This window comes from Halichoerus grypus, chromosome 1, assembly GCF_964656455.1.
Source record: "Halichoerus grypus chromosome 1, mHalGry1.hap1.1, whole genome shotgun sequence".
NCBI lineage: Eukaryota > Metazoa > Chordata > Mammalia > Carnivora > Phocidae > Halichoerus > Halichoerus grypus.
Genome location: NC_135712.1, coordinates 172,478,703 through 172,504,355, shown reverse-complemented (window position 1 = coordinate 172,504,355; position 25,653 = coordinate 172,478,703). Strand labels below are relative to the sequence as shown.

The following is a 25,653-nucleotide window of genomic DNA, read 5'->3' as shown; positions in this document are numbered from 1 at the left end:
GTGGGGGGATGGGGTACCTGGGTGATGGGCATTAAGGAGGGCACTTGAAGTGAGCACTAGGTGTTGTATGCAACTGATGAATCACTGAATTCTACCTCTGAAACTAAAAATACAGTATATGTTAATTAAATTGAATTTAAATAGAACATTAAGGAAACAATGAATATAAGCCCTGGGGCAAGGTCTCTGTGCTATTAATTGCTGTAGCCCCAGCATTGACTTTGGGGCCTGGCACATGGTAGGTGCTTAATGAACCTAAGTTCATTGGATCTGAAGTTCTGTAGAAGCATTATATTTGAAATGGGATGACTTTTAGTATGCCCAGATTTGATCTCAGCTTACTACCTTAGACAAGGAACTTAATGTTTCAAAATAGATTTATACATATGTTAAATTGAGGCAATAGTACTTACTTATAGCACTGTCATGAGAATTAAGAGTACTCTGAGTAGAGCATTAATACAGTACTATGCACATAGGAGTTAATTAATAAATGACAGCTATTTGTTTTCTAGACTAAAAATGAGATTTCTTGCAGTTTTATATACTTTACCAATGCATGATAACAAAGCAGTGTGGATTTTTTTAAATTATAAATGCAGTTTTGACAATATAGCATTTCACATTTTTAAAAAACTATGTAAATTTAGCAATTAGTAGTTCATATAGTAGGAAACTATTTCTTATATTTAACCCTCTACCATTAATAGTGAAAGACAAAGAACTTTTCAAAGACACTCTGAAATTATTTGGTTACAGAGAACAAAAGCTCAGGAACTATACTATCTTAAGGGAAAAATTTGTTGCTCTCCTATATTAATGCCATCTTCATTAATTAATACCACCAGATACTCTATAATTACCATTCAAAGACAACAGATGGGCCCTAGGTTTGATAGCCAATTTTCTAAGTTGATCTTCCTATAAAGAGAACTACTGTGAACCATTTCTATAATAGAACAGTAGATTTACCACTTATATATCCAATTAAACAAATAACAAAAAAGCATCTAAGACCAGTAACAAGGTCACACCATTAGACAGAATAAGGGAACAGAAACCATTACGGTTTTCTGAGCTAAATTTCATAATTTAGATAGGCCTCTAACACTAATTAAAGCTGACCATCTCTACCTAAAATAGCAGTAGCACTCTCCCTGGCCAGTAGATAGAGGTATTTTTTTGTCTGTTTGCAGTGGTGCACTAGATGGGTAAAAGCTAACCATGTCCTTCTTGTTCTCATACATACAACCCTGGCTTGAACAGACTTAGTTGGCAAGTATATTATCCATTTGCTTACCACAAATGATATTAAATGTCATCTCCAGCCTGGAATTAGAGAGGAAAGAGCAAATATTAATCATGAAGATGAGACTGCGAATCTAGTTTTGGAGAGCTGGTCTCAGGAGGTGACCCAATATATGTAATCTGGGTTGAAGGACATCTGCCACATGCAACTTCCCCAATCTAGACTCTGCAGTTTCCAAATTTCTAGCATTAAAGATGATCTTACCACTTCTGGTAGCTCCTGTTTAAAATGTATGTAATTTACTTATCATTGAAACCAATATTTATTGAGCACCTTCATCATACCAGGTGCTGCTGAAACAGCAATGTACAATAGTCCTAGGATGATTAACATAATATCTCATGAATGCCATAGTGTAAATATACTTATTAGAAAAATGTCCTCTGCAAAGGGTGGAGAGCAACGGGTGGAAAAGGGAAAAACTGATAAACATTTAGAAGCTGGAGATAACTGTGGTACAGATTAATGAGAGCTTTTGGTTGCAAGTAACATAAAACAATCTGATCTATCTTAAGATATTCTCTTTTCAAAGAACCAGCTTCTGGTTTTGTTAATTTTCTCTATTATTTTTATTTTCAATGTTATTGATTTTTCCTCTAATTTTTATTATTTCTTTTCTATTCCATGTTTGGGAGTAATTATTCTTCTTTCTCAGTTCCCTAAAGTGGAAGCTTAGGTTATTGATTATAGATCTTTCTTCTTTTCTAATATATGTATTTTATGCTGTAAATTTCTCTTTAAGTTCTGCTATGCTGCATCTATAATTTGGCGGGTTATATTTTCATTTTCATCTGGTTCAAAATACTTTCACATTTTTCTTGATATTTTTTCTTTGATGTGTGTGTTATTTTGAAGTGTGTTGTTTAATTATTAAGACATTTAGGAATTTCCCAGTTAAGCCTCTATTATTGATTTCTAGTTTATTTCCATTGTGGTCTGAGAACATACTTTGTATATTTGTGTAAATTTGTTCAGGTGCATTTTATAGTCCAGATTGTGGTTTTTCTTGGTGAAAGTTCCATGTAAGTCTGGATAGAATGTGTATCCTGCTGTCGTTGAATGGAGTATTTTATAGATGTCAATTAGATAAGTTGATTGATAGTGCTAGTCAGGTCATCTATATCCTTACTGATTTTCCGCCTACTTGACCTATCAATTTCTGACAGAAGAGTGTTGAAGTGTCCACTATAATAATGGAATTGTCTATTTCTCCCTTCAGTTCTGTTTTGCTTCATGTATTTTGACACTCCAATTACATACATATACAGTGAGAATTGTTAAATCTGCTTGGAGAACTGAATCCTTTGTCATTATATAATGCCCCTCTTTGTCCCTGATAATCTTTCTTGTTCCAAAATCTGCTTCGTTTGAAATTAATATAGCTATTTCAGCTTTTAAAAATTAGTATTGGCGTGGTATATTCCTTTACTTTTAACCTATTTAAGTCCTTAAAGCGTTTAAGTGTATTTTTGTAGACAACATAGCGTTGGGTCTTTTTTGTTTGTTTGTTTTGTTTTGTTCTGTTTTAATCCACTCTAACAGTCTCTGTCTTTTAATTGGTGCATTTAGACCATTCATATTTAAAATGATCATTGATATAATTTCTACTATGTATGTAACTATTGTCTATTCATTGTATTTGTTCTTTGATACTTTCTCTCCTGTTTTTCTGCCTTCCCTAGTTTTAACTGAGCATTTTATATGATTCCATTTTATTAATCATTTAGAAGATCAATTATATTTTTTAAAAAGCATTTTTGGTGATGGCCTAGAGTTTACAACATATATTTTATAATTTTTTATTTTGGTAAATTACACTAAACAAAATTTAACATTTTAATCATTTTTAGGTGTAAAGTTCAGTGATATTAGGTATATCCACAATGTGGAGTAACCACCATCACTATCTCCAGAACTTTTGCATGTTCCCAAACTGAAGCTCTGTATCCATTAAAAAAATATACTTTTAAACTAATCTAAGTTCACCTTCAAATAACACTATACTCTTTTTTACAGTTCAGGTAACTTATAACATGATATTCCCAAATAGACCCTCTTGTCCTGAGTGATATTGTCATCATTCATTTCACTGAACCAAAGGCTATAATCACCAAAACAATATTACTATTCTTTCTTTAAATAGTTATCTTTTAGATAAGAATAAGAAAAATACAAGATTTTGTTTTAGTTTTAGTTATTCCTTCTCTAAAGTTCTTTCTTTATATAGATCCAAGTTTTTGACATTTTGTTTTCTTTTTGTCTGAATAATTAAAAAAAAATTTCTTCTTTTGGGGGGGTTCCTTTTTTATTTAAATTCAATTAATTAACATATAGTGTATTATTAGTTTCAGAGGTAGAGTTCAGTGATATCATCAGTTGCATATAACACCCAGTGCTCACTATCATGTGCCCTCTTTAACACCCATCACCCAGCTATCCCATTCCCCCACACCCCTTGCCCCCAGCAACCCTCAGTTTGTTTCCTATGCTTAAGAGTCTCTTATGGTTTGTCTCCCTCTCTGATTTCATCTTGTTTTATTTTTCCCCGATTTGTTTCTTTTACTAACCAGAATCATGTTGCATGTATTGTTCTTTGATGTGCTTGTTGAAGATGTTCTCAGCCTAGCACACTCCTTTTTTCCATTATATATTCCACAGAATTAATGTCACTGTTTGGGTTGCTTCATTTTGCTGTTATAATTATGCCCACTTTTGTGCATAAACTTGAGCACAGGGGCTGGAATTTGAGGGGAAGAGTGTCAGTTTGAGCCTTTGGCAATCTCAGGTGAAGATGTGTTGACTTGGCATTGAGCAGGTGGCAGGCAGTGCACACTGACTTGGGCAGGAGGGTGGCTGGACTGTGGATTTGGGACCCACAGGCCAATGGCATCATGTGTGACAGGGACGTGGCTAGTTTTGCTTTTAACTTTTGTTTTTTCTGCGAAACTCTATCTTTCTATTCTGAATGAAAGCCTTGCTGGATAGAGTATTCTTGGCTGTAGATTTTTTCCTTTTACCACTTGGAATTTATCATGCCACTCTCTTCTGGCCTGCACAGTTTCTGCTGAAAAACCCACTGACAGCCATATGGGGTTTCCCTTGTATGTAACTGCTTTCTTTTCTCATGCTGCTTTTAAAATTCTCTATTACTATTTTTGGCCATCTTATTTACTTCGTGTCTTGGTGCAGATCTCTTTGGGTTGGTTTTATTGCGGACTCTCTGTGCCTCCTGGATCCGGATTTCTCTTTCCTTCCCCACATTCAGGAAGTTTTCAGCTACTATTTCTTCAGACAAATCTTCTGCCCCTTTTTCTCACTCTTCTCCTTCTGGGATCCCTATCATCCAATTGTTATGCTTGACAGTGTTGCTGAGTTCCCTGGGTCTATTCTCATTTTGGGTATTTTTTTCCCCTCTCATCTGCTTAGCTTGATTATTCTCCACTACTCTGTCCTCCAGGTTGCTGATCAATTCTGCTACTTCCTCTTGTTTGCTATTTATTCCAGGTGGTCTATTTTTATTTACATTTAGTGAGTCCAATATCTCTAATTGGTTCTTTTTAACATCTCTTATCTCTTGGTGGAGGGTCTCATGGAGGTTCTGCACTCTTTTCTCAAGTCCAATGAGTATCTTTATCAGCATTACTTTAAATTCTCTATCAGACATATTACTTATCTCCATTTTGTTTAGGTCTCTTGCTCTGATTTTGTTATGCTCTTTCATTTGGGACATACTCCTCTGTCTCCTAATTTTGTCTATTGTTGTGTCTGTTTCTATGTGTTAGGAAAGTCAGCGACATCTCCCGCGCTTGTAAGTAGTGGCTTTATGAAGAAGAGGTCCTGCAGTGCATTGTCTCCTTTTCACCAGAAAATGGTGCTTCAGGGGTGTCTCCTATGTGTGTTGCTCTAGGGGTGTCCTACCATTGTGGCAGAGCTGTGTTTGCCTCCAGTCCAGCCTATGATGACTCCCTGCCTGTTGTGGGCAGAGTCTGGTGCCTGTAGTGTTAGTGGGCCAGTCCGGGGCTACCTTGGGCTTGAGTTGAGTCAGACCAGGTGTTTGGCAGAGATGAAGTACCACCAAACTGCAGGGCACTTTCCCTGTGTTATCCCCTGAGAAACTTTAGTTGGTGGGTGGGGCCTGCAGTCAGATTGGCTGCCTGCCCCAGCCCACTGCTGGGGTCGCAGTCAGACTGGCATGTGGTTATCTTCCCCTCTCCCTGGAGCAGGACTCACTTTGGAGTGGTGCTGGGCCTTTTCTGGGCTGCTTGCATACTGCCAGGCCTGTGACACTGTTTTTATGGGATCTTGCCAAGAGTGATCAGGGGGGTGGATCCACTTGGCTGTGGCCTCTTGTCTACGTTGGGCTGCAGAGAGTCTGTTCTGCTAGTTTTCGGGTTGCTTTCTGGGTTATTTATGCCCATTTGGGTTCTCTAGGTGGCCATGTGGCAAGAGGTGAGCCCAGGGTCCTCCTGAGATTTCCTTCAGGGCAGGTATGCTGGTGATAAATTCCCTGTTTTTGTTTGTCTAAGAAAGTCTCTACCTTTTTATTTTGGAAGGGTTGATTTCGCTGGATATAAAACTGTAAGTTATTGGGGGGAGGGGGTGCTCTCTTTTACAGTTAATATTTCACTCCACACTCCTGAATGATTTCTAACAAGGAGTATGCTTTAATTCTTATCCTTATTCTTCTACAGTTAAGGTGTTTTGTTCCCCTGGCTTTTTTCAAGATTTTCTCTTTGCTGTTTTCTGCAGTTTGAATAGGATATACCTAGATGTGGTTTTTTGTCATTTGTCTTATTTGGTGTTTTCTTAACTTCTGAGATATGTGGTCTGGTGTTTGTTATTAATTTTTGGACACTTCTCAGTCATTATAGCCAAATATTTCTTCTACTTCCTCTCTCTTCTTGTGACATCCCAATTACATGTTTATTACACTTTTTGAAATTTCCCACAGTTCTTGGATGTTCTCTATTTTTTTTGTTAATTTTTCTCTATTCCTTTCAATTTGGTTTCTGTTGATTTATCTTCAAACTCATGATTTATTACCTCAAATGGGTTAAGTCTGCTAATGAACCCATTGAAGACATTCATTTCTGATTGTTTTTTATTTCTAGCATTTTCTATGGATCTCTTAGAGTTTCAATCTACGCTACCCATCTTCTTGCACATTTTCTACAATTTCCATTAAAGCTCCTATTAATCACAGTTACTTTAAATACCCCTTGTACTAATTCCTACATCTATGTCATATCTGAGCCTATTTCTAACAACTGCTTTGTCTCTTCAGACTATCTTTCTTTGTTGCCTTTGGCATGCTTTGTAATTTTTTGTTGAAACCAAGCATTTGCTGTACCACATAATGGAATTTGAGGTAAAGAGGACTTTGTCATAAGGATTTATGGTAATAAGGCTGGGACTGTGTTGAATGGTGTAGCTATGGGTGGCAGAAGCTTCAGATTCCTCTAGTATTCTTGTTTTTGTCTCCCCTCTAGATTTTGGGTTTCCTCAAGTACACTTCCTTACATAGAGTCTGTATTTTGTAGCTCTTTCTGCTGTAATCCCCTGTTGTTATACTGAGGCTCTGTTGGTATAGTGCTGGGGGTAGGGAAAAGGGAGACTTACAGTCTGATTAAATCTCAGTGTTTTAGTGGGCCTGAATCATGAGGTTTTGACCTTCACAAGTATTTCTCCAGTGGTATAACTTCCCCCCTCCCTCAGCCGCCTCCTTTTCCTTTCCCTGCTTATAGAATTCTCAATCTATTTCCTTGAAGCTCTGACCCCTGCTGAGTCTCTCTCTCTCTTTTTTTTAATCCCCTGAAATAAGACAGGAAGGCTTAAGGGACCAGAATTAGAAGAATGCCCTTTCCCTTACTCAGATAAGCCTCCAGTGAAGTCTTTTTTCTGTGAGAGTAGATCTTTGTTGTGGGGAAGGCTCTGGGTGAATTTTACAATGATTACTTTCCCTTGCCCCTGCCAGAGCCATGAGTAGATCTTTTTGGGATCTGCATCATGAACATCTAGTGGGGTTCCTGGAAGTAATGCTCATGGAAATGTGGGTATCCCAAAGTCTGTGACCCTCAGTATTTTCAAGAAAGTAACTTATTATCAGTTTCCCCAGCTTTTTCTTGTTGGGAATATGTCTCCCAAACTCGTTACATGTCAGAGCTGATACCAGAGTCTCTATTCCAAGAAATGAAGACATATCTATTTACTATATAACAAATTCATGGGATGGGCAAAGGAAGAGCTGGCTTCAGGAACTACTAAGATTAAGGCTTTGAATGCTGCCAATATTGATTCTATACATTTTAATTTCTATTATAGCATCACTCTTTACTATTGCTGATTGCTGATCTGTTTTCTTCAAGGCTGTAGGCAGCTCTGCACTCGTACCCTAACAGCTGTTACCACAAAAGCAAAGAACCTTCCTCTTTAGCTTCAAATTGAAAAAAAAAAAAAATCTGTGGAAGGACTGTAATGGGCTCACTTGTTTCATATGCCCACAGCCTGGACTAATCACTGTAGCTGTGGAGGGGAGGGGTTATGACGGGTTTTGCCTGAAGTATATGCACACCCTCAGGGCCACAAAGATGGGACCATTACCAGAAAAGATAATGGAGATTCCTCCTACACATAAAGACAATCATTTCAGAAAAGGGAATATAGATCAGGAAACAAGAAAGGTCTCAAATATACAACCTAACCCTACACCTAAAGGAGCTGGAGAAAGAACAGCAAGTAAAGCCTAAACCCAGTAGGAGAAGAGAAATAATAAAGATCAGAGCAGAAATCAATGAAAGAGAAACCAAACGAACAGTAGAACAGATCAACAAAACCAGGAACTGTTTACTTGAAAGAATTAATAAGATTGATAAACCCCTGGTCAGACTTATCAAAAAGAAAAGAGAAAGGACCCAAATAAATAAAATCATGAATGAAAGAGGAGAGATCACAACCAACACCAAAGAAATACAAACAATTATAAGAACATATTATGAGCAACTATATGCCAGCAAATTAGATAATCTGGAAGAAATGGATGCATTCCCAGAGATGTATCAACTACCAAAACTGAACCAGGAGGAAATAGAAAACCTGAACAGACCCATAACCACTAAGGAAATTGAAGCAGTAATAAAAAAACTCCCAAAAAACAAGAGCCCAGGGCCAGATGGCTTCCCATGGGAAGTCTACCAAATATTTAAAGAAGAATTAATACGTATTCTTCTGAAACTGTTCCAAAAAATAGAAATGGAAGGAAAACTTCCAAACTCGTTTTATGAGGCCACCATTACCTTGATCCCAAAACCAGACAAAGACCCCATCAAAAAGGAGAATTACAGACCAATATCCCTGATGAACATGGATGTAAAAATTCTCACCAAAATACTAGCCAATAGGATCCAACAGTACATTAAAAGGATTATTCACCATGACCAAGTGGGATTTATTCCTGCACTGCAAGGTTGGTTCAACATCCACAAATCAATCAGTGTGATACAATACATTAATAAAAGAAAGAACAAGAACCATATGATCCTCTCAATAGATGCAGAAAAGCATTTGACAAAGTACAGCATCCTTTCTTGATCAAAACTCTTCAGAGTATAGAGATAGAGGGTACATACCTCAATTATCATAAAAGCCATCTATGAAAAACCCACAGCGAATATCATTCTCAATGGGGAAAAACTGAGAGCTTCCCCCTAAGGTCAGGAACATGGCAGGGATGTCCACTATCAGCACTGCTATTCAACATAGTATTGGAAGTCCTAGCCACAACAATCAGACAACAAAAAGAAATAAAAGGCAACCGAATCAGCAAAGAAGAAGTCAAACTCTCACTCTTTGCAGATGATATGATACTTTATGTGGAAAACCCAAAAGACTCCACCCCAAAACTGCTAGAACTCATATAGGAATTCAGAAAAGTGGCAGGATATAAAATCAATGCACAGAAATCAGTGGCATTCCTATACACCAACAACAAGACAGAAGAAAGAGAAATTAAGGAGTCGATCCCATTTACAACTGCACCGAAGACCATAAGATACTTAGGAATAAATCTAACCAAAGAGGCAAAGAATCTGTACTCAGAAAACTATAAAATACTCATAAAAGAAATTGAGGAAGACACAAAAAAAGGAAAAACATTCCATGCTCATGGATTGGAAGAACAAATATTGTGAAGATGTCAATGCTACCTAGAGCAATCTACACATTTAATGCAATCCCTATCAAAATACCATCCACTTTTTTCAAAGAAATGGAACAAATAATCCTAAAATTTTTATGGAACTAGAAAAGACCCCGAAGAGTCAGAGGAATGTTGAAAAAGAAAAGCAAAGCTGGGGTGCGTGGGTGGCTCAGTCATTAAGTGTCTGCCTTTGGCTCAGGTCATGATCCCAGGATCCTGGGATCGAGCCCCACATCGGGCTCCCTGCTCTGCGGGAAGCCTGCTTCTCCTTCTCCCACTCCCCTTGCTTGTGTTCCTGCTCTTGTTATCTCTCTCTGTCAAATAAATAAAATCTTTAAAAAAAGAAAAAAAGAAAAGCAAAGCTGGTGGCATCAAAATTCTGGACTTCAAGCTCTATTACAAAGCTGTCATCATCAAGACAGTATGGTACTGGCACAAAAACAGACACATAGATCAAAGGAACAGAACAGTGAGCCCAGAAATGGACCCTCAATTCTGTGGTCAACTAATCTTCGACAAAGCATGAAAGAATGTCCAATGGAAAAAAGACAGTCTCTTCAACAAATGGTGTTGGGAAAATTGGACAGCCACATGCAGAAGAATGAAACTGGACCATATCCTTACACCACACACAAAAATAGACTCAAAAAATGGTTGAAAGACCTCAGTGTGAGACAGGAGTCCATCAAAATCCTAAAGGAGAACACAGGCAGCAACGTCTTCGACCTCAGCCACAGCAACTTCTTCCTAGAAACATCGCCAAAGACAAGGGAAGTAAGGGCAAAAATGAACTATTGGGACTTCATCAAGATAAAAAGCTTTTGCACAGCAAAAGAAACAGTCAACAAAACCAAAAGACAACCGACAGAATGGGAGAAGATATTTGTAAATCACATATCAAATAAAGGGCTAGTATCCAAAATCTGTAAAGAACTTATCAAACTCAACACCCAAAGAACAAAGAATCCAATCAAGAAATGGGCAGAAGACATGAACAGACATTTTTCCAAAGAAGACAACCAAATGGCCAACAGACACATGAAAAAGTGCTCACCATCACTCGGCATCAGGGAAATCCAAATCAAAACCTCAATGAGATACCACGTCACACCAGTCAGAATGGCTAAAATTAACAAGTCAGCAAATGACAGATGTTGGCGGGGATACAGAGAAAGGGGAACCCTCCTACACTGTTGGTGGGAATGCAAGCTGGTGCAGCCACTCTGGAAAATAGTATGGAGCTTCCTTAAAAAGTTGAAAATAGAGCTACCATATGATCCAGCAATTGCACTACTGGGTATTTACCCCAAAGATACAAATGTAGTGATCCAAAGGGGTACATGCACCCCAATGTTTATAGCAACAATGTCCAGAATAGCCAAACTGTGGAAAGAGCCAAGATGTCCATGGACAGATGAATGGATAAAGAAGATGTGGTATATATATACAATGGAATATTATGCAGCCATCAAAAGGAATGAAATCTTGCCATTTGTAATGACGTGGTTGGAACTGGAGGGTATTATGCTGAGCAAAATAAGTCAATCAGAGAAAGACAAGTATCATATGGTCTCACTGATATGAGGAATTCTTAATCTCAGGAAACAATTGAGGTTTGCTGGAGTGGTGGGGGGTGGGAGGGATGGGGTGCCTGGGTGATAGACATTGGGGAGGGTATGGGATATGGTGAGCTCTGTGAATTGTGTAAGACTGATGAATCACAGACCTGTACCTCTGAAACAAATAATGTATTATATGTTTAAAAAAAAAAAAAAAAGAAGATAGTGGGAAGGGAAAAATGAAGGGGGGGTGAAGTCGGAGGGGGAGACTAACCATGAGAGACTATGGACTCTGAGATACAAACTGAGGGTTCTAGAGGGGAGGGGGGTGGGGGGATGGGTTAGCTTGGTGATGGGTATTAAAGTGGGCACGTATTGAATGGAGTACTGGGTGTTATACACAAACAATGAATCATGGAACACTACATCAAAAACTAATAATGTAATGTATGGTGATTAACATAACATAATAAAATAAAAAAAATACAATCTTAAAAAAATAAATAAAAAGAAAAGGGAATATAGGAAGGAAAAAAAACAACCCATTCAAAGGAAGGGGAAGTAGGGAACAGCTCATTGAAGGCAAAATTTACCCATTTCACAATTTCATCTTCTTAGAAACCCTTTTTAATACTTTTGAATGCATATGAGAAGGGATGATGTCAAATCTTGACTCATAATTCTTGATGAAGCAGATAACTGAGTCTATTAATCTGACAATACATTTAAACTGAATTATTGTGTCAAGGGATTTCCATTATGTATTTCATCCAGTTGTAAACTGTCAGAGTAAATCTCATGATGCGGGAAGATCAAAGCTGCTTTCCTCTATTTGCCATTTTTATATTCCATGAATTCTTAGATTTGACAGTGGTTTAATCCACTACTCAGGACAAAAGCACAAGGTGGTGATTTCCACTATAAGCTTCTATGCTCCCAATCCCCCCAAATAAAAGTAAAAAGCCCCTAAAATTACAATTGTTGGCAGCTCCATCTGAATGAGATTGCTATTTTTTTAAATTAATTTTTGCTCATTCAAGTTTAAGCTGAAATGGCCTGATCCCCATAAAAAACTTCAAAAAATGAGCCAAAGTTTCCATAAAACCTTCTGTAAAAATGATTAGAAGGGATATAAGATCTCTTTCTCTTAAACCCACTTGAACTCATTTAAGCAAAAAAAGAAATTTATAGCCTCACATAAAAAACATCAGGAGGGCTCAGTCTGGGGGTTTGAATGCCATTAGGACCTGCCCTTGCTCCATGTCTTGGCTTTGTTCTTTGTAATGGGCTTTATTCTCAGCCCACTTTCTCATTAACTGATGTCCAGTGAGAGAGAAAGCATGCATGTCTCTCATAATTCTGTCAAACCTAAAGGTTACAGCTTATTCGTTAGGTTGAGTCACATGCTCAAACCTCAGTCTATTACTGTGCCAGGTGATGATTCTAATAGACTGGGCAGGGTGATGGAGAATAGAGTCAATATTTGTAGACAGTCATTTAAAGTAAAGGAAGAGGTGGTTCCCCAGAACACACTTACGTTTTTTACCAGAATAGTAATAGCGGTAACAAGAAGAACATTAACGAGAGACATTTAAAGAGGCTTAGTACGTGTCCAGCACTCTTTGGGGCATTTTAAACTGATTTAATCCTCATAACAACCTTACAGGTTACCTCCCTCACAGGGAGGTTGAGTAACTTGCCGCAGTAGATTCAGTATTTGAACCTAGGAAGTCAGGCTCCAGAATTAGTGCAGTTAACCACTGCTCAATACTGCTGTTTCACAAACATGGGGAAATAAAACCTTAAGGGCAACCCTAGAAGCCAGGGTACAAGAAACGACAATGGTCAGTATCATTTCTTGGGAAGCATTTCTTCATTTTCTCTTCTGTTGATTGTAAATTATATCCTGATTCCAGACTGCCTGATCTATTTGGACAATAAACACATCTGGAATCAAAGGCTAAAAATCTTGACTTTCAATTTATGTTCACCATTTTGGCCCTGTATCTCTAGTCTCAGCTTCACTAGATGGATCTCTAAAATAAAAATTAGGTTTGAGGTCAACCTTTGTTAATACACATATGTCTATATCGGTCTTATTCTACTTCTCTTTTGAAGGAAAATATCTCTATTTTACAAATATGTAGAAGTCAGCCTGCTCCTCCACTCCCATTAACTCCATTTTGTTTCTCCTCAAACACAAGAAACCCCACTGAGCTGGACATCTGGAAATCAATTTCACCCTTCATGGCTATGCAAACCACCTACAGTGCCCTTTGACAGCAGATGAGTTTTAAGAGAATCCCAGAGAGAATTTGCACTGGCAAGGCAAAACTTGTTTCAACCTTTTAGAGATAACTTGTGGGGTTTATGGGAAAAATGGCTTAAGAAAATTTATAGTCAGGCAAGTCAGTGGAAAGAGAGAAAACATTTGGAATTCTGAATTAGGAACTCTGGTTAGAAAGTGTGAATAACATAGTTTGAAAGAGAAAAAATCCTGAGGAATTCAGTAAAAAATATTTTATACATATGCTTGAGTGTGATTATTTATTTAATAAGTTGATCTGTTACTGGGTTTAACCAGATATTTTTCTTTCTAATGTGGTTTATGCTGTGTAACAAACCACCTAAAACCTGATGGCATAGAAACCCTGAAGGCATAAAATCATGTCTTATTTCTCATTAGTCTGCAGGTTGACTGGGGACTGGCTCATCTAGGCTGGTTGGGCCAGGGATGGCTCTGCTCCACAAGTTCTTCATCCTCCTCTTGGAATTAGTGGATCAATTTGAGCATGCCCTTCTCAGGACGATGGCAGAGAGCATGAACCCAGCTGTGTAAGTGCTTTTCCAGCTTCTGTTTGTATTATGCCTGCTAACCTTCCACTGGCCAAGGCAAGACACACAAAAAGCCTGGAGTCAAGGCACAAGAAGTACACATACTGCAACATTACACAACACAGGGATTAGATACAAGGAGGGGTAAAAATTGGCGCCTTTAATGCAATCTACCATACCCTATCACCCAACCTTTGTTGATTAGACCTATAGGGGTGGTAGCTGACAAAAGATCAATACTAAAAAAATCTTTTAAGTTGATCAGGGGCCCACCCATGGCTGAAGTGAGCCAATCAGATGCTGGCAACGGCAAACACCTATTTCACGCTTACTAGATGCCAGACATAGTTCTAACTACTTTACATATGTTATTCAACTCTCATGACTGCCTTATGAGATAAGTATTATCTCCATTTTCATCGTGAGGAAACTAAAGCCCAGTGAAACAAAGTAACTTGATAGCTGGTAAGGAGAAGGGCCAGGATTCAAATCTGGGTAGTCTGGCTCCAAAGCTTATGTCCTTAACTACTAAATTTTCCCCCCTGGGAGAGAAATAGAAGGAATTTGCAAAATAATAGTGGAGCAGAAGTTATAAGGATGCAATGGTAAGCCATACCCACATATAAGAAGGAACCTAAGAAATCATGTTTATAAGAAACCATGCAGAAGTTGAAGAAATTAGTAGGGAGAGACAGGATGAGAACATAATAAATGAAAAAAAGACGTGAAGACCCTAAGAGCTGAGATGAGTAGCAAAGGGAGAAGAAGGTGGATCTAGTTAGCACTGCTTGGGACCTGACACGTTTCCAGTTCCCAGTTCTAGCTTTCTTCCAGAGAAACCTCTGCTCAATCATGCTTTCTGAAGTGTAAGAGGTAAAAGCAGAACAACTGGAGTGGAATATGACACATCTTCCATGTGGCCTCTTTCTGGAGCATTTCCTTCCCATTCTCTGCTCTGAGGTGAGCTCCTTTGAACAATCAGGATCCTTAGGAAATGGTTTTAAAACACTGATCCAGACTGAAGGTTGGCAATTTTTTTTTTTTTTCAGAAGGACAGTATTTTAGGCACCATGGGCTTTCACCAAAACCCAGCGCTGCCACTGTAGTGTGAAAGCATCCATGAACAAGATGTAAATCAGTGTGCATGGCTGTGTTCCAATAAAACTTTAGTTTTAGTGTGGACACTAAAATTTGAATTTCATACCACTTTCACATGTCACAAAATATTAAGTTTTTTCACCCATTTCAAAATGTGAAAAACATTCTCAGTTCACAGACCATAACAGGTGGTGGGCTTGATTTGGCTGTGGGCTGTAGATTGCCGAGGCCTGAATTAGACCTTTGTCAAGGGACCCTGGTTCAGAACTCTGCCCTTGCTTATGTATAATAGAACAGGAATGATCTCAGAAACATGCTAACTTGGTGTGTAGTATATAAAATATAACTTCGACACTTCTTCTACCAACTCAGATACTTGCTACCCTTTCAACCCATAATCTCTTTTATTCCACAATAAATAAAGAGATTTAAAAACCCATCTGAAATTCTGCAGGTATGACATCCTTTTCTGAGAGTAAGGAATGACCCAAGGGGCTCAGGAGGGAACAGCTAAGCTTTTCCATTCTTGAGGTTTAAAGATTTTATGACAGAGACAGAAGAAGGTGGGGGCACCTGAAGGAATGTGGAAGGCCTTGTTCTGGGCCAATGATGGTGGCAAGTCCACAGAAGCTTCCTGATTGAGTTCTGGAACTGTACTGCCAACTTTCAATATGCTGTGCAAGTGAGACAATGGAGCAAGCCTGGTTGATGGAAATCTAACCAACTCCTGACAACTCTTTCATATAAAGTCTTTTAACAAGAGCTTCTGGACCATCTGTGGTTTTTTCCTCCCCATTTGGAGCCAATAAACAGAAAGACAGGATATGAAAGAAGGAAGAAACTCTCCAGAAGGCCCCAAATGTAATCAGCTTCAGAGCAATTAAGAATTGACTATATTTTTATTATCATCTAAATCCCCTTTGAGGTTGATGATAAAAGCTAATTCACTTTGGCTGTATCTTTAATGCATGGAACTTACTTAAAAAAAAAAAGTCATTTGCAGAAGAAAAGCAAAAGAAGACAAAGCTTCTATTTTGATTGACTACGATTTGTTAATTGCTTGACTGGTCAAATTAAATTGAGTTAAGTATCAAGTCAGCCAAAAAAGTCAAGCACTTTTCCACCGCTGGAGCCACAGAATATATATTAGCAACTGGATGTAAGTAATCAATCCTCCCCCAAAATTTCCACTCCCTTCTTTCCTTCTACTGAAGCATCTCACAATTCAACTTCCTATCCTTGAAAGGATTGATTTAACCTGAAGCTTTGCTTTTCTTCTTTGACTGGATAAACCCCTGAATAAAATTCTATATATTATCTGTCAAAAATGTATCATTGAACTTGGAAAAATAAGATAAAATGGTAATTTGTGAATGTTTCTTTTCTTTTATCTTTTTTTCATTTCTTTTTTCTCTTCTGTTCTTGCTTGCTGCTGTCACCCTGGTTTATATATTTGTGAGTAGCAGATCTGGTTTAATGAAAACATGGGTCCACTGATAGAGGAAAGTGGTAAGAGAAAATATAAAGTGCATATCTTAGAATCCTTCTCTGTTGGGGAATCAGCAGTTATAGCGACTAATTGTATTTTTGCAAACTCTAACTATTCTATAAAGTGCTAAAAAAAAAATCCTAATTCATGATTTCCCCTGAAGCTGTCATTTGGTCTCAGTGGGTGGTCAGGAAGTGAAGTACAACACAAAAGTGTGTTGTGTCTCAGTGAGTCTTCCCTTTGATCAAGCTTTGAGCCCAGACAGGAAACAATATGCTCGTTGCTTTACTGCCATTGTGGATTGTTCATTAGTTTTAATTATTTTCTAAGATCTAGAGGGAGCCATCAAAAAAAATTAATCATGAATGGAAGGCAAGGAAGCCTTCTGTGATCATAAAAACACATAAAGCGTTTTGGATTATGGACATTTTATGATTTACACTTAAACTTGAACTGAAGGGGGCATATGGTACATCAGGCGTTTATTAAAAAAGCATGGGGATTTATGATGAATCATAAGTTTTGCCGTAAAATAAAATAACTTGCCTTTCTATTGTGCTTTTAAAGTCAATTTTGTGAGTATGTGTGTGGGGAGTCTTTTGGCCTAATTTTGACCTTGCCAGAAAAATAAATTAAAAAAATAGCGTCTCCACGTTAGAAGTGATTTTAAAAATTGGCCAGTTACATAACGTTTATATTTTCACCAAGCATTCCTACCAAGCTCCGGGAATTGTCTTTTCTGGAGCAGCCTATTCCATTCTGGAAAGCTGAAAAATTTACAACCCTGTGTCTCCATGACCTCACGTACTCACTGAGCACCACTGTTTTGTGAAATAAACGCCGTCTTTCTCCCATGATAGCCCTTCAAGTGATGAAGCAGCTAATGATTAAGGCCGTTTACATCTTCTGGAGGGTTTAAGATTGCAGGCTCTGGAATCCAACAGCTCAGGTTCAATTCAGGATTCTGTCACTTATTAGAAGTGTCCCTGGGCAATTATTCAGTCTTCGTAAGTTTCGGTTTCGGCCTCATGAAGATGGTGGTGAAGATGAAATGAAGCTATGATCTAAAGTGCTTGACAGAGAATTTGCCAAATGGCAAGTGCTACCATTATGGCTGTGTTTCCAATATATCCTCATGTGACATGATTTTGGGTCCCTTCGCTATTTGGGTGACCAACTTGTCCCGGTTTTAAAAGTGAAAGCACACATTCTGGGAATGTCTCAGTGCCAGGCAACTGGGATGACTTGCCACCCTACTCCCACTGTATTGGTTCCTCACTTCAGGATTTTTCTGCCCCAATTAAAGTACCTTTAAGATGTCTCTGGAAAGACCTGCCACATGCGAGAGTCCACTTACAATGCCAAGGAATGTGCCAAGGAATATTGCATGACCCACTCTTTGCTGAAAGCTTTCTTTCTTTCTCTTAACTGGTATCTTTAATGCTATGGCCTTGGCTTCAGATTTGGGCTCATCCAGTATGAGCTTTAAGTGCCTCATTATAAAACTTCTAATTTGGTCTCTCTCTTACCCATCTACCTCTACAAGATGTTGCATCCCATATCACAAACAGAACTCTTCTGTGCTTACCTGGTGCTGAGTTGGCATTTCCCTAGAGACTGTCTCCATCCTCTCCTCTGACACCAATCACCCTGTACCAAGTCACAGACGTGGGCTAAAAAATCATTGAAAATCAATTCCTCTTCACCCTTAGGTACTGGCCTTTTGACCACTTTATGAACCCTCTCAATGGGTACTGCCCTCTAATTCCCACTTTGCTGTGTTGGTTTATAATCATATTATGATAGAACTTGTTGATGCCTTTCTGGAACTTTAATACATTATTTCTCTTACATTTATTTTTCTTCTCTTGTAGAAACTTTCCCAAAAGGAAAATGAGTTTGGTCAGGCATAGTGGTTGATTCCTAAGGTGATTACTCCTTCCTTTTACAACAGCTCCAGAACCATCTCAATGCTTGTTGCAATGTATATGCTTCATGAAAAGACAGCAACAGATTCAGACATTTTCCTTAATTGCCAAGAGAAGGACATTGTCTGCTTAGAAGTGACTACTCAAAGCAGGAGATAATTAGCATCTCTTGGCTTAGATGTCCCAAAATTCCCCATGGAAACCTACGGCTGGTACTTCCTTCCTGCAGTGTTGGAGTGTCCATAAGCAAAAAGTCTGCAATATATTATTCTCAAAGGTCTTTATAGGCTCCTTGCCTTCCAACTACCCTTAAGATTTTGGCTGTGAGCCACCTACTCACCAGGTGCAATTAATTAGTAGAAAACATCCCTCGCACATTCCCGAATGCTTCCTGCCAGGCTTCGGTGAATCCAAGATAAATTTCTCAGGCATAGTCTTCTTCTGCACAGCCAAGTTTCAGACCTACTTTAGGTTTCTTTTGATATAATAGTTTAGAAAAATTGCCTAAGATTATAATTAACACCAGTCACTGGTACACAGAATTCATTTTCTCCTTTAAAATTCACAAGTAGATTTGTTAATCTTTAGGCTTCTGAAGTTTCCACATAGTTTATTCTCTTTTGAGCCTTGTGGTGCTTCAGATTCTTTTTCTCAAATGGAACTTCTCATGTGGAACACAACTGAGAGTTCCAGAGAGTTGGTAATACATTAGAAGTTATAAGCAGGTTTTAAGGAGGATGGAGAGGTCTGGAAATCTTTATCCTTTCTGAACTTCTATAGCATGTACTTTCTAATATTCTGTATACATTTTATCTTTTGTTAGATTATAAACTCTCCAAGAGCAGCAAATACATTTTATTCATCTTTGTAGTCTACACAGTCTTTAGCATGGGATCTTAAAAATTGGTAATTATTTTTTGTGTGGAAGAACATTTCCTAAATAGAGAAATAAATCACATATACCCCTCAAAGTAAAAAGGTGATTTTGCTAGAACGATAGCAATCACTAGGCTGAATCTCAGTTAGGTGGGATTCAAAGATACCACTGAAGGGCGGCTGTTTGGAGTTCTACAAAATGGTGTGTGGATCCATGCTCCTGCCCACTAACTGTCCACACCTCCTGTCTTCCAGCATGAACAATGTTCATGTCAACAATTTCCATTTACATGGTGGTTAATTATTCACAAAGTCAATGCTTAGTTCTAACATCATTTTTTTGAGGTAGATTATCAATAATTCCATTTTACAGCTAAGAAAACTAAGGCTCAGTAAGAAAAGTGACTTTACTAAGGAAACAACAAAGTGCAGAGCCAACACATAGTTGTGTCATCTGGCTCGTTCTAATCTTTCCATCTTCCTAGGGGATCTTCCTCCTGTCACTCTTGCCTTAACATCAGCAATTTTCAACTGGAATGTGCATCAGAATCACTTGGAGGGCTTATTAAAGTATAGATTGATGAGTCCCACCCCAAAGTTTCTGATTTAGTAGGTCTGGATGGGACCTGAGAATATGCATTTCTAACAAGTTCCCAGGCCATGCTGCTACTGGTCCCAGACAACACATCTTGAAAGCCAGAGCTCTACACAATATATTTTCCACATACCAGTCAGAGTGATCTTTCCTACACTCCAATCAGATTAAGTGTTGTGTTTGCAAACAAGCTTCCAATTCCTTCTTACTTATACCCATTATAAAAACCTGACCCCTCACATCTACTTATGAGGTCCTTTTTTATATGGCCCCTGAGATCCCTCTATCCTTATTTCCCCCTTGTTCACTGAGCCTCCTTTCTTCTGCTCAACTCTCAAATTTCTTCCCACCTCAGAGCCTTCAGAAAGGAGTATTCCACACCAAATGTCTGAATGTCATTGCTCCTCCTTGTCATTTAAGTGTCAGCTCAAGATAAATATCTCCATAGTCTTTCCCTGACTTTCTTAAGAGTTACCCTCCCAGTGACTAATCTTATTGTCTCATTCTTATCTTCCTATTTGTTTTACTTCATCATTTTCTTTTCCTACCACCAGAATGCAAGCTCCATAAAAACTGAGCTGTTGTCTGCCTTACTTATCACTCTGAACTCTGCCTAAAACCATGTCCAGTATGTGGTGCTACTCAATAGATATTTGACAAATGAAAGAAGGAGCCTCCAAAATGCTCTTAAAAGCCACCGAAATCCTTCAGGTTAGTAAATCCCATCGAGATCCCAGGTCTCATACCTTGTGAATCTCTGAGGATCAGTGGTCAGTTCCATTAACACTACAACTTGCTTTGCTTTTAGAGAAATGAAAACTATATGAGACAAAGGGTGCTGTGATAATTTGAAACAAAGTGTAGGTCATAAATACAGTAACAAGTAGAGCAACAGAACAGATTTTCCTCACTATTTGACTAAAGCAGGAAACGAAATCCTTAAGGAGCTAAGGAATTTTAAAAGAGATGGGAAATTGACTCTAAGTACTATCTGTAAATACCTTTAGACTCTATTGCTGACTCCAGGATTGGACTAGGCTACACTCAGGAATAGGTAAAGCGGCCACAGACGTGTGGTGTGTGTATAAATATATAGGCAAAACATCTATGGTCTAACTTCCTTTCTTTTAGGGAAAGTCCCAATCTTTTCTTCTCAGTATATGAAGATCTGGTGGAGATTTCCTTTGCCTCCAGCTCAAAAGCTGGGTATGTGCCCCAGGCCTGGCCAATCCCATTACTCCATTCCTCTCACTAGTGATTGGTCAAGGTATACACAACTGCATCATGTTGGGCCAATGAGAGACCTGTCTATGAATTGTCCTGGTGCTGTCAGGAAATATACTCTCTCTGCAATCCTGAGAAAAGATTGGAGTCTTTGGCAACCACCTTGTAACTGCATGGAGAGAACCTATCTGGGAGTAAAACGTAGAGTCTGGACCACAATGGTTTAGTCCCTGGATCTAGGTGTGCCCGAATCTAACACTTGAATTTCTTACTTAGGTGAACAGACTATTTAACATTTGTACTTACGCACATTTGAGATATATTATGTCACTTACAACTGAAAGGGTGCTGAAGGATCCAGGGTACCCCACATGTCCTTATGAGACTCCTCCCTGAATAGTTCTGCCATGCTGTGTTATTTTTCTGTCAACACCTAGTTCAAAGGCAGTTGGAACCACCCACGACACTGCACTCAAGCTACTGTGAATCTGAAGCCCACACACCATTGCAGAAAATGTTATTAATAACAATTCCTCCATTTCTATGGAGTTTTCTTCCAAAGAGTTCAAAGAATCTAGTATGTATGTATTTCTTTTCTCTTCCCCTTGTTTCTGTGATGGGGGAAGAACAACAAATACTCCCCACTCGTGTGACCTTGGGCAGTTACATCACCTCTTGGGAGTGTCAGTTTTCTGAAGTGTTAAAAACAAGGGTAGGGAGGCGAGGTAGGAGTTTTAGATTTGACATTTGATGAGACTCTGACACAATGTGAAACAACGTCGTGACTGCAGGATTTTGCAAAATAAAATATTGGTTTTGCATACTATTGTCTGCAAGCAAGTTCTCAGAAAATACATTCTAGGTCACATCAGAATCTTTCAATGCCATTCCGTAGTATGGAAGAAATACTCTCATGCTTCCTAACTGATCTCTTATCTAAAAGAAGATGGACCGAAGCAGTTTCAAGAGATCCGCTTGCTCTATTTTACTACCAACTTCTATAGGGAAATAACATTGTCATTTTACAATAAGCCTTGGGGACTTAGCCAGCATAATATGCCCAAGAGTTCAGCTATGAATTACAGATGTCTTCTCAGTTTCCCAAAGCAAATCCGACTCGGAGAAAGATGAGTTTATGTGATCCACACTTGTGAAAAAATACATCTAAATCATTCCTTCTTAATGGGTTATATAATTCAACTGATAATCTGTATTATGCCACCTTATTCAAAGCTGTTTGAGTCAACATAACTCAAACATGAGCAAATAAACTGCCACTGGACAGATAGGGAACTTGTGTCATCATTAATTAGCCATTTTTTGAACATTTGTTCTGTGCAGAGTTGATTAATATGTTCTCTTAATGGAAAATATAAAATAGACATAGTTCTTGCTTCAAGTAAGAAAGCAACTCATTTGAGTCCATGGGAGACACCAGGAAAACATCCCAAGGAAACATTTAACTATCTGATAATTGATATACTAGAATAAAAATGACCAAGAGAGAGCTAGGTGGGATTAATGAAAAAAAATGACTGGAAGAAGTGAGCTTTACTATGAGATTTTCTAGAGTAGGTATGTATTTGGGAGTATTTAAAGAGATGCATGCTTTTTTTGTGAGTGGCAGAGGCAGTCTATATATGAGGACCAGAAAACAGTATCATGTGACATGATTGAAGAATATTTCATTTTACACTATCTAAAATATCAGCAAAGTGAATAGGATATCTCTTTTAAGAAGTGATGTCTAACAACAATGGGAGTAGCAGTTTTTTCTTTAGTGAAAGTATGCCCAAATGACCCAAATATTACATGGGACATACTCAGAGTAAAAAGAATTTTTTGTTTTTCTGGAATTAAAATTTAACAGGGCATCCTGTATTTTCATTGACTAAATGTGGAAACTCTATGTAGAAGGATCTTTTTAAGAGAGGGATTAGCAAATGTTAAAGATATGCCTTTCAACACCATATAGCCCTTTTATGTGCCAGGTCTTATTGTGAGCACTTTGCACATTTTTTGACTCATTTAATCCTTATAAAAACAATATTACTACTTTATCCTCTTTTTTCCAGAGGAAGAAACTGAGACACAGAGAGATTAAGTAACTTGCCCAAGTGGATAAGCCAACAAGGGGCAGAGGCAGGATTTGAACCCAGGCATTCTGGTTTAGAATCTGTGCTCTTCACTACCATGTAATTTTGCCAGGCAAAGTCTATGGCCACACAGTGCGGGAGAAAAAACACCTCATCATGGCTCTTTTAACATAGAGTTTAACTATTGGCAACGCTTCAAACCAAAAGCACAGTCCTTGGGGAAATGTAGCTCTAATATTGAAAAGAGCTCCAGATATCCCTCCCTACAGTCTGGACCACATCTAGTAGCTGGCTGCAGCTGAGTGGTTCCTCACCTTCCCGTACTTCTCACCCACCCCCTCCAAACTTCCCTGAATGCCATTAATGCTCCTCCCTGACTGGCTTCTATTAGTCATTTTATGATTTTACCACACGACAAGGAGGCAGCATCAGACCGCCCAACATCTGCCCAGACTCCTGCTTTGGCCAGGTGCTTTCCTGGCAATGTAGTAAGTGGGAGGGCCCCTTGGGAGCTGAGTAAGGGGATATCCACCCACAAGTGTAACTTATTGCCAGGGACTCAGACACTCACAAGGCTAAAAGCCAATTCCTTTTGCACTATTTTGTATCTGTCCAGATTTGTTCCCAAGATTGGTAGAGAGCTCCTAATATATTTTCAAATAGGAGCAAATACGATACAAACCTAAGAGACACATCCCTAGAATTCCAGAGAGAAAAATGATAGATATCACAGAAGGGTGCTTTTCATTGAATTGATGGCTCTAATTTGTACAACATAAATGAAAGCAAATCACAAATATGAATGTTTGGCATATTTAAAAATGATTAGGTCCTTGTATTGACTTATTTTGGCTTTTTATACTACACTATCAATTTGTGAAGTGTTCAAGCATTTTACTTCTAGTAAGACATTTGTTTCAATGAAGTGATATAAAACCCTTCGTCCATTCCTACTTAGAGCTGAGGAATAAGCCTATTTGTAATGACTCTTACCTGAGAATTGTATTGAAAATTTTCTATTGTAATCAGACATTACAGAAATTAGAAACAATAGGGGAGCAAAATCAATCAGCCATGGCGGAGGGATTGAGATAATAATGACTCATTTGCCCGGGTTGCTTTAGAAAGTTAATAACAACAGAGGTAATTACTAACCTGAGAGAGCCAGACTCTTGATCATTCTTTAACACTTTAAACAGGAAGTACACAGAAACCCATCACTGCAAGGCACATGCCTGTTTGCAGCAGTCAACAACGAACTGGCTCAGGTGGCTCAAAACTCACATTTTCCAGAGTACTGGTTCTCAACTGGAGGTGCCTTTGTCCCCAGTGTGACATATGGTAATGGCAAGGGGACATTTCTGATTGTTCCAACTTGGGGCATGGGTGCTACTGGCATCAGAGGGTAGAAACCAGAGATGGTGCCACATATTCTACAATGCACAGGAGAGCCCCCAGGATGCAGAATTACCCACCCCCAATATGAACAGCGCCAAGGCTGAGAATCCCAGGCCCTAGGCCTTGCCTCAGAGTCACCAACTGCCTGGAGACAGAGTTCACAAGGTAGGTCATGAGAGCACCCAAAAAAAGAGCAGCAATGACTGGTTCAAGAAGAATGGCTTATCTCCTGCTTTCTTTGGTTGAGGTCTCTATTCTGCACAAAAGACTTGACAAATCCCTTTGTTTTTCTTTTACCTCTATGTGCTCTCCAGCGCATGGGTATATATCACAGCCATCTGGCTGCTGGCTCTCAGACACTGCTGCGGGATCAGACGGCTCAATGCATCAGAGAAGGGGCCCCTCTGGACACAGCTGGCTAACAGGATGCTCAATGGGAAAATCTAAGCTGGCTCTTTTCTCTAAGTCCCCAGGCCTTGGTCATTTGGAAGTGCCTTGATATTTACTATTCAAAATATTTACTGAGCCAGCTTCCAAGTGGCAAAAGGTACAGGTATATATGAAAAGATGAGATGGTTGAACAGATAGGCTGAGCACGACTGCATCTCATGCCCAAAGATGGCATGCTTATGCCTCAAGTAATCCTACACACAAACTGCCTTACGCCGTGCAAAGCTGACAGTGATTACTTTGCAGTGTAACCAAAACAATACAACAAACTTCCTACCAAACCCACCTTTAGGTCCACAAGATCTTGAAGATGGCTTTTCCTTGCTACCTTCCTTCTGTTAAACATATGCTCCCATTTCACAGTGCTAGAAAACTTTATTTTGACTATAATAGAAAAAGTCAAATTGGGCTAAAATATTTGTCCAAATAAGTGATATTAGGAATAATCAAAAAGTAAATGCAGTTTAATTTGTACTGTGGCTATCTTCTCTACTTTGCCCCCCATCCAAGCTGTTCCTATTGGCAATCTAATCACCTACAGCATCTGGATGCCCAGAGCATATCCCACTGAGACTGAGGGTGAAACTCCCTGTAATGTCTGA

General features: G+C 38.7%; 2 long non-coding RNA genes across 2 annotated transcripts in view; one reads left to right on the top strand and one right to left on the bottom strand.

Moving 5' to 3' along the window:
* Positions 1-25,653, bottom strand: part of LOC118525052 (uncharacterized) — a 457,732-nt gene that overhangs the window by 23,812 nt on the left and 408,267 nt on the right. The gene's annotated exons all lie outside the window — the stretch shown is intronic.
* LOC144380034 (uncharacterized) overlaps positions 1-25,653 on the top strand; it is a 38,335-nt gene that overhangs the window by 5,800 nt on the left and 6,882 nt on the right. The window contains exon 2 of the long non-coding RNA XR_013443750.1: positions 13,749-13,895. This is a non-coding gene — a long non-coding RNA (uncharacterized LOC144380034). The remainder of the gene's footprint in view (positions 1-13,748; positions 13,896-25,653) is intronic.